The 16,567-nt window shown below is 49.1% G+C and overlaps 1 protein-coding gene across 2 annotated transcripts in view; it reads right to left on the bottom strand.

Annotated features, from left to right (window-relative positions):
• Nucleotides 1-5,006, bottom strand: part of LOC144163198 (uncharacterized) — a 94,199-nt gene extending 89,193 nt beyond the window's left edge. Inside the window, exon 1 of one of the 2 annotated variants that reach the window (XM_077694032.1) lies at nucleotides 4,648-5,006. The gene's annotated coding sequence lies outside the window, so the exon portion shown is untranslated. The remainder of the gene's footprint in view (nucleotides 1-4,647) is intronic. The other variant, XM_077694035.1, reaches the window with a different exon arrangement.
• Nucleotides 5,007-16,567: the final 11,561 nt, after the last annotated feature.

Genomic DNA, 16,567 nt, shown 5'->3' with positions numbered 1-16,567 from the left:
CAGGTGGTCAAAATTAATCCGGAGCCCTCCACTACGGCGCGCCTCATCGATGCGTTGCGTCCGCGCGTTAAACCCTACAAGCAATCGAACCCCGCAACGGATAGTGGGCATTCTGACACAAAGCAACCAAAACCCAGGATAGTCTCAGGGCGCAGCAAGAACTTGCGATTTCAATCTTTCAGGCTCCCTGAAGTATTCGTGTTAATTAAGCGTGATTCATAACTATCCAAATGAATTGCTCTTTTCCTTGTCCGCTTCTGTCTTTACTAGAGACAAGCTTTAACTTGCCGTACACGTTAAACAGCACAGCAAATTCACGCAGTTCCCGCCGAAACGTTACGGATAACTTGCATAAATCAGTCAAGTTAAAAAAAAAAGCAGGTGCAGATTTTCCGCTCATCGCAGTGCTTTCAAAAGTGATTATTCCGGAGATATTTACTATACTGGAAAGATTTTCCGCACCGACAATGTTGGGAACAAAATCTCGCTTTCGGCGCAGTTTCAACTTCAGCAAGTTACTGTACCATGTTGCAGCGCAGCTCACTGTCGTATTGTCCACCCAGCATTCCTTTCGGTATCATACCTACTTAAAGCTGGTAGATCTAACAATTCCGCCTTCGAACGTCCGAGAACGATGAGGGAAATCGTGTCGAGTCGAAGCATTTCAAGAGAGCGGATACTCGACAAAAATCGGTTGTCTGTCCCTTCAACAAGGAGCCTTCGGGGCCAACGCTCAGACAGCGTTTACCTTTGCATTCACATACAGCGCAGCCTCCTGTTCCAGCAACGCACACACGTAAGTAAGGCAGCGCCGAGCGAAACCCGAATCGCTCCCGCATTCATCCAATGATTGCTTTCACGACAAAAAAAAAAAAAAAACGCGCAAGAAATATTGAATATCTTTCAAATTTCGCGCTACAGTGACGCGTTGAGGGAAGTAGTGACGTAATATGGGTCAGCACGAAAAACTCTTGTCGGCGTCGTAATCATCGTCTCGTGTAGTCACGGCACTAACACCGGGACACTCGTTTACGCCTCGCGCTAGAGAGCAACGTGCTTCACAGACACGAGACTTTTACAGCAAAGACTTTTACAAACGGCTTCATCTCCGTTGGCAAAAACTCAAGGCGCCAAGAATGCACCTATACACTGCATGCTTCGCCCCTCCCCAGGCTTCACGTTAGTGGAGATGACCCGGGATTTTTTGGTGGTGGCGTAAGTCGACGGCCGCCAATCACACACACACACAAGACTCTGTGACGTCATCAGAAATCGGCAGAAAGTGGCCGGGGAGGCGCCACTGCATCATCTGCTTTCCCTGACACCTGTAATATTTGTTTGAGGTTAATTACGATAAAATGGGTATCATTGTTATCGGGACAAAGCGGTCCTTTTAACGAACCAAACTTGTATTTCGTCTGCATGATCCCTTCGAAATTTCGGATCAAGTACAGCGCAAAACGCTGCAACGGTGGCTTTCTATCATACCCCTGTCACACGGTATACCAACCGACACTCTGAGCGAATGACAGTCGCTGTTACAGCCATCAGTTTGACGCTACTACACGCGAATAACGAACGACATTCGACGCGAACGGCATTCGGCGATCGAAAGAGTTCAGAGAGCAGATTCGCATTAAGCTTTCGAAGCGAATGAGTATCCTCGAGAGCAGTGGCGCGACATTAAACAAGGAAGTTGAATAATGTGCAGAAACTATCGGTAAATCAATGGCTGCCCCGCATGTGACAATTAACAATTGCATACAAAAGAAGACAAACAAACTTCTCTGCAACGCTTTACCATGTTTGCTGCTACGCAGATGGGACTTGGTAGCTCAACACATACTGATGTATGTGCTGACCACAAATTTTGTCATTTTTCACCTATATTGCCGTATCGTGTTTGATACTCTGTATGTGTTTTTTTATTGTGTGCGCTTGATAATTTGCAATGCGTTTGAACATTTCATATTTTATTCGATGTAATGTTTTACCATAGTGTGTTTTGAGCGTTTGAGATTTAGCAATGTGGTTTGAAGTATGTTGCGCTCATGTCTGCTGCGTGTACTGTGTGGTGTCGAAGGCCCAGTCAGGTGGCTTTCAGTGCCGCCTCTCGCCTGGGCACCAAGACAGACCGCTATTGAACATTGTTTTGTCAATAAACAATAAAACAAACAAACGAACTCGACTCGTGACGCCTACTTTGTCACCCAGAACATTTACACACTGCTGATGTTTTCGTTTTCAAAAATGAAAATGTATGACGACATAGTGGGTGCATTATCATTATTATCTTGAAATTCTGCTAAAGGTCACTGAGACCACGATCACATCGTTCTTTCATAGAGTAAACGCGCATGTAGGCGAACGATTGTGTGCCCCCCATTGCCTTCTCCTGTTGCTCGCCATCACGTGCGCCTTGTTTACATATCCAACGCAGGAATTTCGGGTGGTCTGGCGTGAGGCACTAGTCGCTCTCTCCGTATTTGCGCATCGACTGAGAAACGCATTCAATGTACAAAGCGCTGATGTACGAACTTTTTGTACATGTATTCCGCGGATACAACACAAAGTGAAATTCATTTTCTTCCAACTCCCTCCTTTGACACGTGTAGATCGAAACGTAAAATTTTCATTCGCACCTTACGCGCACACAACTACACCAGACGCTTCCCCTGCGCAAGGTGGCCGACCAACACCACCGACAGATAAAGAGGTTGCTAGCCTCCTTTTTACAGCTCTAGGTTTCGTATAAAGCGGTGGGTCATTTTCTCGACAACAGGAAATGACGCAGTCCATTTGCCTACATTAAACAGCGCGCAAAAAATCGCACATCTCGGGGTAGCAGGCGTTGGATCGGCGAGTTCTAGAAGCTGGACTCCGAAGAGGCCCGGAAGGCAGGCGATCGAGCCCCCCTGCCCTTGCAAGGTGGGGTACCCCGCAAGGTGGCACCGTAGTCACGTTCCTCTTCAAACATAAAATACTTGCACATGCATGGTCCTCCACGACTTGCTCGCCAGTTGCGAAACATTCGTGAGCTCCCCTCCGCCTTGCAAATGCCGTAACGTCCCTCCCCCGAGCGGGGCTAACGATCGGGGAGAATGGCGGCGGACCCCGCTCGAGGGAGGAAGCAGAGAGAATCGTGGTTTCATTATACATACGCGCTCGCGAGCCGAGAGGACGGGAAAGAGCAACGATTTCGATACCGACTCGCCCACTGCCAGCCAAAACGACGCTTCCAGCCCGGCCAATTCTGCGCGCGTGCCCCGACGCGGATTCCGAAGATAGCTTAGTGGAGCAGTCGATCGGAACGTTCCGACGGAGGCGACTCCTAGACGTTACCCAATACGCGACCCGCCCGAAATTCCGCATTATTACATAAACTCGTGCGGAGCAAAAAACAAATTTCGGCGGGAAAAGAAAAAAAAACGCAACATGACATTGAAATCGCAAAAGCTACGCGCTCGAGTGTCAGGAAATCCGTCCGCTAATAAGGACGCAACCACTGGTATGCAACGTGAACATTTTAGGCGCATCGCAGACGGATTGATATCACAAAAGAGAAAATCCTAATGATGGATGTCAATGGCGCAAGGCCAACTGGGGCAAAGAGCGACAAAACAGTAGTTATATAGGAGAGGTGAAAACGTAAACACTAAAACCAGTCAGAAAGAGCAAAAGTAAAATCAGAAAAAGACATGAGGATGGCTGGTGTACAAGGCCAGGGAGTGATTATGCGTGGTATAAAAGTAGGCCTACAATTTAACTTTAAAAACACGCGCTTTACAGAAAACGTAGGATCGTCAGAGAGGAAAAACACTGCGTGTAGTGGGAAGTGTTTGCGTCGTGTTGTGTGTAAAAGAGGAAATCCTAGGAACACGTTTATGCCTAGAAAAGTTATGCCGGTACAAGGAAAAGTGCGTTGTGCGCGGGCGCTCGGATGGACAGCGTGAGCGAAGTGAAAAGATAAACACTCGGTATGACGAAATCGCTTTATTACGAATATTCCCATGGTACTCCACTAGAACGCACTGAAAGCAAATCATCTCAGCTTTTAACGAAGTATCGCTTATAACGAAGTCACCTTCCTGTACGAGGCTGTTATAAACGCAGGGTTGGTGGATTTCGCAGTGCCACGCTAGTTTAGCAAGTCCTTGTGGTGCTGTGGGTCTAAAACAGAGTAGCCGCTTCACAACGGCTGACCTTGCGTCAAAAAAAGATGAACAACCGTCGCTCATTTTCGTTGGCTACGCTAGTGCGTACGTATCCCGACGGCAGGGACGCATTCCACAATGCAAACACAAGTTAACCATTTACTGGCTCCATTAGGTCTCCTGGCAAGTTATACGATAGCTAGACACCTAAGTGTTTCAACGTCTCTGAAATCAAGTAGTGCTTGGGGGGCACGGTACACTTGTGCGCTATCATAACATCCAGCGTGCGTGCGTGGAAGCCGGCAGTTTCTTTACGACCTCGGCAATGTAAATTTCTCGAGAACAGCTGCCAACCGGAGCGTATACGTGGAAGAAAAAATACAAGGCGGCCGAGCGTCTTTCTCGGAAGACCCAAAGGGGCAGACGGCACGGAGATGCCAACGTCAACAAACAGCGCCGAGACGGCGAGCGAAGCAGCGGCACCAGGACATACCTCGCCGGAGGATTCCGCGGCGCCGGCAGTCGGGCGGACGAGCGAGATCGCCGAGGATGCCGGCTGGGGGCCCCCCTACGCGCACAGCGCCGGTCGACTCCCTCGTTTTGGCACGCGCCGCCAACACCAAAACCAGGCACGAAGAAGCCCGCTAACCTCACTTACGGTAAGCGTAAACCTGGGTAAGTTCGAAGATGTCGGCGGTCAGCGACGAGGCGGAATGTCGCGGCGCACCGAACACACGCACACACACAGGCACGAGCACACACACACACGACGCACCACCGCGAGAGGCCGCGCAGTCGACGGAGAGAGAGCCGGCGTCGCTCGATGGCCGAGCAGCCAGCGGCAAGACTGGTTCGGGGTCGTCGGCGGCGTCTCCGTGGCGCCGGGCGCGCTCCCATCCGCGGGTGCTCGCGCTACCCGTGACGTCACGCAGGCGTCACGCCTGGCACGGAGCGGCGTCTCCCTCGCGGATACCGCGGGAGAAGGCGGAGCCGCCGAAACACCCCAAGGCGGAACGGAACGCGCCGCTTTCCGCGCGCAAAACGGAGAGAGAGAGAGGAGGGCGGTGCACAAATATAAAATTGCAGCGCGACAAAAGGAAGTAGTCCGCGACGAAAGTGACACTACTGCGTGGCCGTGGAGAGGGGAAGTTGCAGGAAAGAAAAGTTCTGCGGTCGCGTCCCCTTCCCCCCACACACAGACGAAACAGGGAGCTCCGTCCGCTTCGGGCGGCAGCTTTGCACTTACTGCCAAAGCAGTGCTGCTCTCTCCCTGCTCTCCCCGGAGGCTATTTCCCCCGTTTGTTCCCAAAAATGCCCTTCTCAAAGCTTTTCCTCGTCCCCGCAAAAAGCGCCCCCAGCTCTACGAATGACACAAAAGGAGGAACCGTGAAGAGCATCCAATCCGCGTTTTGTTGTCGCTTATTGTTTCGTAGTAAAAAACGACCCACGCACTTCCGCCGAAAGCGAGCTCTGCCTTCTCCGCTTTGTGAACGACCCGATGCTGCCACGTGTCCCCCGAGCGCTGCTACAGTAAAACGGGCGTGAAAACCGTCGGCAGCGGCAGTGCGATACCTGGTTTCCACGCTTGGCTGGAGAAAAAGGCAGAGAGAGACAGCCGCTAAAACTGTCTGCGCAGGCAGGTGCCTCCATTTCGAACTATGACGCCGGTTGATGGTTTTAAAAGTGTGCGAACAGTACAGTTAATGCTAGCGACTCGTTGGCGAACACCAACTCGATACGAGGTGGCGTTGGTCTGGCTCGCCATTAGTTATCCCCAAGAAGACCTTCTTCGCTTTTCCACGCAATCGATTTTCAGATACCGAAATACTTCGCCACCGAAAAATACGATCCGAATGGGATACAGCGCCAAATAAAGCGGCCGTGTGCGCAGATCGATACACCTATTCGTTTGCACCCGGTCCCTCGAAAAGAGTATTTCGCCGATCGCAATGCGAGCGATCGGGAAAGATAACGACTGAACGAAACACTCAAAGTGGATGGAACGAAATGCAGTACCTGATTACGAGAAAAACTCTCCTTGATTAAGAGCGCTCACTACGCAGAAGCTGAGAAGCGAATCCAATCTTACAATACATACTTGAGCAACGACGAAGAAACGCGCTAGTTTGTAGCATAAATGAATGGGCGAGGGATACTGCGGAAGAACGTTTCGTTGCACTAAGGATCCCAGCACGAGCTCTGTTTCTCTCGGAGTAATGCGGCGATCAATAATTCAGAGGCGCTCGAAAATTACGCCCCGGCAGAATAAAAGCCGAGAGATAACTAGGGTCCCACTGGGAAGCCACGGCTGCGGAACGAACGAAACATGTTAAACGAGCACCGAGACGCAGAGCGCGTGGTTATTCATGATGAAGCGACGTCAAAAAATTTTCGCTCGGTTATTCCGCACGGGTGCTTAAACGCGGGAAATAAGCTGTACGAGAAAGAAAAATACGAGCTACTGGGAAGATTTCCATAGAAATTGTAGAAATTGCGACTGGCCCAATTGCCGTAGCTATCCGTATTTTCGGAAATGCGGACAACTATAAGTCCTTCCCATGGGGGAAGCAACGAAAATTTTCCGTACGTCGCTCATACATTTTGGCAAGCATGGATTGCGTTTTGATCTCAGAATAATGTTCCAAGGTTTGTATAGCAGCGCAAAAAAACAAACTTATTTGCAAACTCACACGCACTGTAATATTATATATATATATATATATATATATATATATATATATATATATATATATATATATATATATATATATATATATATATATATATATATATATATATATATATATATATATATATATATATATATATATATATATATATATATATATATATATATATATATATATATATATATATATATATATATAGCGAATCAGAAAATGGGAAATGAGGGGCTCCGTGAAAATAAGACAAAAAATAAGAGTTGGCAGTCAAGAAAACCTCGGAAAGCAAAGGGGAGGTTGTGGTGGGTCATAGAAAGAGATGAAGAATTTTTTGAGTCGAAAAGAAAGTGGTGAAAAAATTCCCGCCAGGTGGGATCCGAACCCACGACCTCCAGAATACCGGTCTGGTGCGATAACCACTACGCTACCGGCGGGGCTGTTTCCCCAGCACTTTCTCGGGTATTTATGTTAAGGTATTTTTGTTTCCTGCCCTTGGGGGTGGTAGCCAGCGCCACTCGGACTACTCGGGGTGAAGGGGACCTTCTTTTTACCCCCGGGCCGTGATATATGTGTGTGTGTGTGTGTGTGTGTGCGTGTGTGTGTGTGTGTGGAGAGAGAGAGAGAGAGAGAGAGAGAGAGAGAGAGAGAGAGAGAGAGAGAGAGAGAGAGAGAGAGAGAGAGAGAGAGAGAGAGAGAGAGAGAGAGAGAGAGAGAGAGAGAAGTCTGCCTGCTTTTGTTGGTGTTCACTCGACACGAGCTTCCATTCCCGATTCTGATCAGCTACGTATATCATCGCGATCGACCTGTTCATATCTTCTGTAGGATGAGGGCCGCCTAACTTCCGCTTGCATCTATCCCGAGCTGTCCGAAACCATATTGCCTGAGGCAGAGTCCCTCAAAAACATCGATCGTGGACTCTGCCTCAGCGCATTCCTCCTTCGAGTCCTCGTATAGCCTCTCGGTAAGCAATCTTTTACCCGGACCGTTCAGCTGTTGTCAGTTCTGCGCTACCTGCTCCTCCCAAGACCGCTTCTTTGTTTTGTTTTCATCGAGTTTGCTCCATAATCCAACACAGTCGTCTCCTATCTCGAAGTGCGCGGTTCTATCATTCGTCTTTCCGAAACTCGTTAGGCCGCCCTCAGATTTTTTTTTATTTTTATTTTTATTCTTTACGGCACGTGCAAGTTTCTGCTCCCGTAAGCCATCATCGGGAACACGGGAACACGCACTGGTACCATACCTTCTTTTTTAGTGACAGCCCACTGTACATTACTTTCGAGTGCCGTGCACTCTCTAGCCCATAGTAATTGCGCGGTTGGTTTCCTCTTTGTTGTTTGGATCGGCTCTACATACGTATATACGTACGCGTGCGGGCGTGCGTGTGTGTGTGCCATGCTTCATACGGCACGAAGTCACATGGGAAAGCGAAAGCTCAACAGGTACTGGTTATGCGCGAACAAGAGTAAATGTCGGCAGGAAATCTCGCGCAGAACGATCGAACGGGTAACCAGAAATGACGCGACAATTCAGCCGACCCGACAATCATAAAGACATCCCAATGGAGTGCGAGCAAGTTTGTTCTTTTGTACGCAAGACAGAAGTTAAGACCTTTTTCATAGGTTGAAACATCGTATTCACGACGACGCGTTCTAAGCAGCTTCCCCGCTTCTCCGAAAATCGAAGAACACGTTAACATTTAAACATTGGTCGCCCTCCTCCGTGCCAACAGCATAGACAGCGGTGTTGAAGTAGAATATAGTTAGGTGGCGGCAGGACACAGGAAATGAACATGTTATAACTGCACCCCGACCCCACCTCCCCCCTTTTTTCGCGTATGTATTTGCCTCACTTTTACAGCACGGATTTCCTGGACAGCCTCGACAGGAACACCGGCATGTTATGCTATGCTGTGAGGTTGTATGGGGAGAAAGGTGGGTGAAATGGGCCCGAAAATTGTCTGACACCTTATCAGGCCCGTTGGGGGTGGGGGCAGGGGACGCGAAAGGAGTTGGACAGCGCGAAGATTGATTGATTGATTGAAGGGTTTAACGCGCCCACGCAACGCAAGCGATGAGGCGCGCCGTAGTGGAGGGCTCCGGATTACTTTTGACCGCCTGGGGATCTTTACGTGCGTCGAAATCTCGTCGTACACACGGGCGTTTTCGCTTTTCGCCTCCATCAGAAAAGCGGCCGGGAATTGAACCCACGTCCTCGTGCTCAGCATACAGCGGGAAGATGAGGAGGAGATTCCTTTATCATTAAAAACAGCCCTCCGTCTCCTTTTCTTCCTTCGTTTGCACTAAGGAAAGCCAAATGAGTGTACACGACAGCCAGGAAAATTGATTGACTTGATTGATTGTAGGGTTTAACGCGCCGACGCAACGCAGGCGATGAGGCGCGCCGTAGTGGAGGGCTCCGGATTAATTTTGACCACCTGAGGATCTTTATCGTGCGCCGAAATCTCGTACACACGGGCGTTTTTGCTTTTCGCCCCCATCAGAAAAGCGGCCGCCGCGGCCGGGAAGCCAGGAAAATTGCCGCGCAATCAAGTAGGCGCAACCAACGTTAGGCGTAACTGCTTCACCATATATCGCAACGGCCCATCTCCCCCGGGCTTGCACATACGTTGTTAGCGGTGATAGCGTCACGCAATGAAGAGCGAGGCGAGATTTTTTTTAGAAGTTAATGATTGTTGAAGCGAACTTTGGCTCCGCAATTACCAATTTACAAGCAGCGAAGAAGCAGTCAACAAAGTGGCATACACAAGTGGCATACACAAACAGGAAACTCACGCTTCACTTAAAACACATAAGATAGCCGGGCGCTGGTAACAAAATACACGTAAACAAATCAAATGGTATGGTTCGCGACTGATGATGATGATGATGATGAATGTTATTGGTTTCCCCTTTGTAGCGAGGTGATGAGATATCTTATCAAAAAGGACTAATACACCTGTGTTTTACACTCTTGGTTTAATACTAGCGCTGCTTAGTGTAGACAAAAAGCTTATTAGGCACAAAATACTTTTTTTCCTGTTTAAGGTGGTGACTGTCCTAGGCAATATTCCCCTCTCTGCTTTTCGTCCACCAGCATTCTAATCTTCGTTTCGTTCCCTCGACAGCCTTGAAGTTAACATCCTCTGTGATACCTCTATAAATTCTAGGGCTTCCAGAAGCCGAATACTTCCCTCACGTAGATTTGGATGGATACCCTCGCATTCTAACACTACGTGCCGCATAGTTTCTGTTTCTTTTCAGCAGACCACGCATACCCCATCATTTCGTGAATACTTCCCCACAAAGCTCTTAGTGCTCAAGCAACCTGCTCTAGCCTCAAAAAGCAGAACACTGCCCTGGGAATTATCGTAGAAGTTTTCCTTCCTGATGTCCAATTTCTCAGCCCTGTACATCTCTAACGACGTTCTAGCTTCCATTTTTTCTCTCCATTTATCTCGCAGCGCCTCCAACCAAAGCCTTCGTGCAATCGAAAATTACCACCAGAACAAATACCGGTGCGAAATGAAATGCAAATAAAGAAAGAAGAAACAAGCCCCTGCGGCATGCGCGGCTCATAAAAGTACAGATGAGGTTCCCCTACAGCACATATGGCGCAGTGTGTTTATAAATATGGAGAGCCCTTTGATGTCCGGCGCACAGCGGCCCCGACATCAAAGCCTCGCGGCTGCCGGACGCAAATGACGACGCGTTTTGGTAATCACCCGCCGCGCGCCGCGCGTCGATCAGGATTTGAGTGAAACCCCGCAGAGCAAAACAATCGCGCGAAATCCGCCAGGAACGATACGGGTGGGAATGACACGCATACAGGCGCGGGCCACTTTTAGTGTGGAAATAATCGCGCCGCGGCGCTTTAGTCGGCCACGACACAGACTGTATACGCGACAGAAATGCGCCCTTTCGCGAAAACCGGGACGCGTGCGAGAAAAAAAAAAAAAAAAAAAAAGGCAGTGCAAATGGTTGCGGAAAGTCATTTGCAGGCGATTTTTCGCTTCTCTTGGTTGGACGGCGAAACAGCGCGGCGTTCGGCCAGCACCGCACACTCACTTTACTGATGACGTCAGAGAAACCTACAGTATTTTTTTTGCGATTCTAAGCACACACCCCGATTTGTAAGCACCCTCCCCTACTTTCGAAAAAAAAATCTAAAAAAAAAAAAACAGAAGTTCGCGTGCGAATATAAAAAGCACCGACTTTTCTCAGCAACCATCGCAAAGTGGATTTCAGACGCGTGGAAGCAGGCCCGAGGTGACACTGTGACCAAGTAACTTCTGAAGTTTTCAATTACAAACCAATTCGACGGAACAGAAGACGACCTACTGGGGATATTAAGAGCAGCGGCCCAAACGGTATACAACGGACTCGAATGGTGGTGAGGTTGACTGAGTATCGTACGCAAGTAGTGGGTTCACTGTCTCTGTACCTATTTTCATTTTGAATGTTGCCAAATAGAACATCATTGCTTGCACCCGTCTCGTCGAGATACGGCCGCGAAAAAAAAAAAAAAAAAGTGGCAGGGAGGGGAGTAATTCTGTTTTTCGAATCTAAGCACCTTCCCCCACTCTCTTCCCTCTCCCCTCCCTCTATCTCCCACTTTCTCTCTCCCATCTCCCCCATTTCTCTCTCTCACTTCCTCTTTCTCTCTCCTCCCCCCTCGATACCTCATTTCTCTCTCTCGCGCGCAGGAAAAGACCATTTTACGCAGCACCCCACATTTTCCTGCACTTCGCCTTTTCCCGAGTTTCGTATACACCGTTAAAGCAGCTAACGAATCATGCAAATCAACCAGTGTGCAAGTTACCGCTATGCCTGACGTGACACACCAGCGAGAGGCAAACATCAGCGTACTAAGCGTGGTACAGAAACTGCAGATAGCAAAAGAACAAAAAAAAAAGTTCAAGAGGTGAAACGAACAACGCGTGCGAAGTTCCCGATCCCACCATCCGCTGAGAACGCATAATTCGAGGCGGGAGATCCTTTTTCCCGTTCGCATACGCGGTCGGTGCAGGGTACGTCGGCTTCAGTATTCCGATCTCATCGATCAATTACGGCGGGCAGTCGACCGCTCGGGGATCCGAGGCCGCATTACGGGGGATACAAGCGTCCCCCTTATACGCGAGAGAGACAAACGGTTAGGGCAGGAGCCGGGGAAGGGGGGCGTGATATGCATGACCTAGCGATTTCGACCCTCTCCCTCGCGGGAGACGAGGCGAGCATTAGGGCGCCCTCGCGTATTACGCTCCGATTAAGCTGATCACTCATACTCCTCCACTGATTACACGCCCCGACGGACAGGGGCGGTTCGTGTTGGGAAAGCAAGGGACGATTCCAAACCACACATGCGCCTATAAACGTCTGGCCGCTTTTTTTTTTTTTTTTTCCAGGTATACACGAAAGAGAGCGATTCCGATATTACGTAAGGAATCGTCAGTATAATCGCGGGAACGCGTTCTGAGTGACGGCGATTTCGTATCCCGAACGCTTTATGCGCGAGGACGTCTCAGCCAACCGAACTGCGTGAAACGCCGTTTTTTTTTTTTTACGTCCATAGCGCACGATATATGGCTCTTACGTCGGTAGTCTGAACGATGTGCTCGCTGCAGCAGATACGTCTTCGAGTTGCTGCTTTGTTGTCGCGGTTTTATTTATTTCCTTTATGGGACCCTGCAACACTTTTTTCAACTTCTTTTGAAATCTTAAATGCTTGTCACCCAACATACCCAGTAATTAGATAAGGGAGTCGCGAAGTACCTCAGCCAAAAATTAGTGCTCTATGCCCATCAGACAACTTGAAAACTAGCTCAAAAGAGTGTTCTCTTTTTTTCCGGTCTTGACGTTCTTTGACGGCCGGAATTACGTCACTAAGGCCGTGCAGCGGCTGTTGGCCGGTTTTCCTTCAGTTGCAGCAATGAACGCTTTTCTGTAGCAACTTAAAAAAAGCCACAAAGCAGAAATGGAAGGCGTATCCGGTGCGACGAGCAAATCACGCAGTGCCGCTCCGTGCTGGCGATAACTATATAGCTTTCGCAGTGGTTCCAGACGCGAAGGAAAGAGTGAAAGCGCTTCTCGAAAGTGTTGCAGGGTCCCTTTAAACTGGCCATCGAATGCATTCCCTGCTGCAACTGAAAGGAGGTCCCTGCCAATAGCAGCGACATAGCCCAAGTGAGGTCACTCAAACGCGCACGCTATTCCCAGACCGAGAAAGAAAAAAATATTTGAGCGGGTTTCTCCGTTTTGTGATGGGCGTAGAGCCGTCAAATCTGGATCTAAGTACTGTATGTTATCGGTGGTTACGTTCTGAAAGCATTTCGGATTTAGAAAGCTGAAAAACATGCTGCCGGGTCCCTTTAGTGTCAGGTAGGCTAAAACGACCGAAAAATGTTAAGTACGAGCCACGCTTGTAACATATTATATTGCGACGCCTATTTTGACAGATTTTGCAGCAGAAGTCCCAAGAGGGCACAGAAGCCTTACTTCGTTTTTTAAAGGCCACAGGCTTGTCTGAACTATTGCAGGAGGTACACTATATGAGGGTGAACGTAGCGTCACTAAATAAGCTTTATTTAGTGACGCTAGGTGAACGGCTTTCGTTCGTCCGTATTTGCGTGTTTTAAGAATTCCTTTCGTCCATCGCTTTGCCTCTGCGCTTAGTCTTACTCTCTTCTTTCTTTCTCGCTCCTCAAGCTCCACTCCTCATCTTTTTAATAACTTTTCTTTTTCTTTAAATCCCTCCTTGCCCACTTCCCATGTCTAGGGTAGCCAACCAGATTTTTCTCTGGTTAACCTACCTGCCTTCAGTAGTGGCAGTCACTTCCGAGTCCGCACCGAGATGGTACTGCTTCGACATTGCTTCGAAAATTTCCAAACCACGCGGAGGAGATGTTCGCGGAAGGCAAGTCGAAGTACAGCTGCTCAGAAGGGAACGCTGGATATCAAGGACACGCCGCTGAAAGACGCCTTTGCGGATGGCGTCTATTAAAACGATATCACCGCCGCCGGCCACCACCGCTGACGGCGAGACGAGGCAAGCCGGCTGGCGCCCACAACGGCCAAGTGAATGGCCGAGCCCGGTCGAAGAGGACCGCTTCCTTTCGTGGGCGGCCGCCGCTTGCAAAGCGCCACCGTCTGTAGCTGGGAACCTGGTAGACTCTCCAGCATCTGGGGTGCATTACTGTTTACAGCTGTGCCTTCCTCCGTCCCAGGCCTTGTCCTGAGCGTCAGAACTTTGCTCTCTGTGAAGACCGCGAATTCTTCGGGGCGCCGAAGTTAAGTTCCAAGAATGTTCGCGGACTGGAGTTAGAAAATCTGAGCCTATCCGCGCGGATTTGAAGCAGACGTGACGTCATGAAAATCCCCTACCAAATTATGGGTCCATGTGGGTGCTCGTGGCATCTTGCCCGACAGAACCAAACATGAGCGTCCAAACCCCTCCCGTCCTCTAAAATATGTCTTAAAAGATTATGGGGGCAGCTACGCAATCAAGCTCGGCATATGGAATTCCCATATATCCGATTATTGCTCGTACCAAAGTATCAACCCCCGCTGTAAAAAAGAAACACGCGAACACTGTGCCCTTCGTACACCGAAGTACCGGTTACACCGGACCATCCTACCATATCCCTTTCATGCCCGGCATATCCGGGTTCGAGAGTATACAGCTCCGAAGCCTCGGAGCCTGGCAGGAGTTGTTCGCGCGAATCAGGGACACATTGTGGAACTAAAGATTCACTCCAAGGCGTTGGACTGGCCTAGTTGGTACATGTTTGAAAGGCTTAAAAACCAGCGGTAAAAACAGGACACAGTAGAAAAAAAAAAAAAAAGAACGACGGGACAAGCTGCAGCACTAACAACTGAACAAACAAGGCACTTGAACGCCTAGAAATACCTTCCGGCAACAGCACTGCGCATGTGTGAATAGTCATGCGTCGCACGAACGAAATCTTATCAAGCAACCACAGCGTTTAGAAATCTCATCTCTTTGCTAGACAAAGCAATGACGTGTCACTGACGCAACTGTTAGCAAAGAGATAAGATTTCCAAACGCTGTGGTTGGTTGAGATTTCGTTCGTGCGACGCATGACTATTCACACATGCGCAGTGCTGTTGCCGGAAGGTATTTCTAGGCGTTCAAGCGATTTGATTGATTGATTGATTGTAGGCTTCAAAGCGTCGACACAACGCAGCGATGAGGCACGCCGTAGTGGAGGGCTCCTGATTAATTTTGAGTACCCGGGGATCTTTCACATGCGCCGAAATCTCGTACACGCCGGCGTTTTTGCTTTTCGCCTCCACCAGAAAAGCGGCCGCCGCGGCCGGGAATCGAACCAGCGACCTCGTGCTAGCAGCGCAAGGCGTCCAAGTGCCTTGTTCGTTCAGTTGTTAGTGCCAGCTTGTCCCGTCGTTTTCTCTACGATGTCCTGTATTTACCGCTGGTTTTTAAAGATTCCCTCATTTACACACACTCACACATTACCAGCTACTGCGCAACCGTATATTGAATAAATCCGTTCCAATCACTTTTTCTCGCGTTCCGCCAACTTTCGTCATCCCTTGCACACGCCTGCGTGGGGCCGCATACTCATCCTCCCAGCTTCACGGTCGGACAAACCGCGCCGGGCCGCGCATCGCCAACGAGGCCGCGGCATTTTTAAGGCCACGCGCCCGGTGTTGTCGCAGACACGAGCCCAGCCGGGACGACGACTAGCAACCACGCAACGCCAAGCGGGCGGGTGTGTGCTCACCTGAACGCGCGGCGGCGTCTCTGGGACGCATAATCGGGCGACGGCGCGGAAGGCCGCCCTCGAGCCAGCAAGGCGTATGTATGTATGTATGCGCGCTCTATGAGGCAATTACCGCGCGGTCGCGACCCTCCAGATACACGCAAGAGCTCGCTCGTCGCGTGCTGCCAGAATAATTCACCTTTGACGCAACGAATGGCTCTCCGCGTTGTTTCGAATAGATCGCGATGGTCAGGCCAGATCGTTCGAACATCATTAGGTCCCGCGGAAATATTAGGCGGGACCTAATAATAATATATATATATATATATATATATATATATATATATATATATATATATATATATATATATATATTGTAGAACAGAGACGTACGGGACGAGGGATTCCGTAAGGACACTGCGTGTGTGCGTGTGTGTGTGTGTTAGATTGACATCGCCACGAAAAACATTTATTACGACGTAATAAATGTTGTGGTTTTCCTGGTGATGTCAATCGAATACACCATTCAGCTGTCAATCAATCTACTGTTTATACAGGCGCACACACCGTAAATCCTCGTTATGACGAAGTCCATGGGACATGAAACTGGCTTCGTTATAAGCGATGTTTATAAGCGATAAGCGCGTTATAAGTGATAGTAGCGGCGACGATAACCAGTAACTGCTAATTCGGGTAATTTGCACACTGTGCACGCCTTGACTCTAACGCGAACATTTGTAGAACGAGTAGGCGGTAAGGTTAAAATGTGGTTTCAAACATAACAACGAGCATGGTGAGGCTTACCAAACTTTTACAATCCATTTGAAAGTGTAGTATAAAATATAACACAACAAAGAAAACGAAACTGCGTTTAACGCGCCGAAGCTACGCGTCGGGCCCACGACGCACGCCGTAGCGGAGAACTTGCGACTAATCTCGACAACCGAAAGTTTCCGTAACGCGTCACTGTGTGGCAATAAAAGAAATCCCTT

This window comes from Haemaphysalis longicornis, unplaced genomic scaffold (assembly GCF_048455015.1).
Source record: "Haemaphysalis longicornis isolate Haplotype H1 unplaced genomic scaffold, Haemaphysalis longicornis Haplotype H1 scaffold_12, whole genome shotgun sequence".
Classification (NCBI taxonomy): Eukaryota; Metazoa; Arthropoda; class Arachnida; order Ixodida; family Ixodidae; genus Haemaphysalis; species Haemaphysalis longicornis.
The sequence above is the reverse complement of the archived record's forward strand: the minus strand, read 5'-3'. Positions and strand labels throughout refer to the sequence as shown.